This window comes from Cryptomeria japonica, chromosome 3 (assembly GCF_030272615.1).
Source record: "Cryptomeria japonica chromosome 3, Sugi_1.0, whole genome shotgun sequence".
Classification (NCBI taxonomy): Eukaryota; Viridiplantae; Streptophyta; class Pinopsida; order Cupressales; family Cupressaceae; genus Cryptomeria; species Cryptomeria japonica.
This window is the reverse complement of record NC_081407.1, coordinates 370,688,321-370,689,924: the sequence shown is the minus strand read 5'-3', so window position 1 is coordinate 370,689,924 and position 1,604 is coordinate 370,688,321.

The window sequence follows — 1,604 nt, the reverse complement described above, 5'->3', positions numbered from 1 at the left end:
GGTTCAGGAGTTTGCCGAGGCATGACTGTGGTGGGTGATTTGGTGGTTGGGTGTGGGTTGAATTTTCTTTTGCGGGTATGGAGTTGCAGCAGATTTCTTCTAGTTTGGTGGTGGCTAGTGGTGTGTCACCTAATGATTCTTCTTTGGTTGTGCATGCAAGGCCATCAGAATCCTTTTTTGTGGGTGGGGGCTCCAAACTTAAGAAAGTGAATGGATGTCTGTTGAGGAGTCTGGATCGTCTGGTTTTGGTTATTCCTCCTAAACCGGTTATGGAAAATGTACTTACTAGAGCAAGCATGCTCTGATCTGTAAATTCGTTAGGATTCATATTTCTCTGTCAGCATTGGAAGCTTGGATTCGTCGACCTTGGCAGGTTGAAGGGGATATGGAGATTATGTTGGCTACGAATAGCTATTTCATGGTAGTTTTTTCCTACATATCTGATATGAATCGTGTTTTTGAGGGAGGGCCCTACTTTTACAATCATGTTGGGGCTTGTTCATTAAACCCTGGCATGCGAGTTTCAATTCGATAGATGAATTGCCCTCAACGGTTCCTATCTGAGTTCGCTTTCCGCGACTTCTTTTGGAGTTTTGGAGGGAGGATATTTTGCAACAAATTGTTGATTTGCTTGGAAAGTTGGCTGCTATAGCCCAACAAACCCTTGAGAAGAAGGTAATTTCTTTTGCTCGTATTTGTGTGGAAATTGATTTGAATAATCCGTTGTTGGATTCTTTGAAAATTTGTTTAGGATCTTCATCTTGGATTCAACAATTAGATTATGAATCTCTTCCTTTTCAGAGTCGTATTTGCCATGAGTATGGACACCTTCAGTGTAAGTGTCCTAGGGTTAATAAGGTGGCTAGTGGTTCTCCTTCTTCCTCGACTCCGAAGGGGGATAATGGGGACAAAGGAAAAACCCTTGTGAAGGATGGTGGCTCTGATAAGGATGGTTTTATGCCTGCTAAGGGTCATGCTAGGGGAAGAGGACAAAATTAGTCTTATAGAGATAGTCAAAATGATGAGGGCTTCAATAAGTTTGAGGTGCTTGACACTTTAGCCCTAGATCAAGGGATTCCAGAGGATGTTTCTTCTGTGGCTACCGGTGTGAGTATGGATGTTGTGCAGGAGTAGGGGGATTCTATTATGGGTCTTATTGATGTGCAATAGCAAGGGGTGGCCCCTAATGGTCCTATTTCAGGAGATCTCGGTGACCCTGTTGAGTTGCAGGATGATGTTGACTTGGTATATTTGGCTAAGGACATACTGGCATTGGGTTAGGAAAGAGGGTCTCCTTAGGCTTTGGGTTTGCAGCAAAGGCCCTTAAGAAGGGCTCTTTTGATAATTCTTTAAAAACTGGCCACAAGAAGGACTAGGAGAGGATTAAGCTAGCTAGGGAACTGTTAGTGGAATTTGGGTTTCTCAAGCCCATTGAGGCTCATTTCTCCCCATCTCTTTCATGATTATTCTCTCTTGGAATGTTAGGGGTCTAAATTGCATCCCTCGACAAAAGGCTATTCACAATTTGGTTGCAATTCATTCTCTGGATATCTTTTGTGTTCAGGAAATTAAGCTTTTAGTTGACTCTATGATTTAGTGTGCTT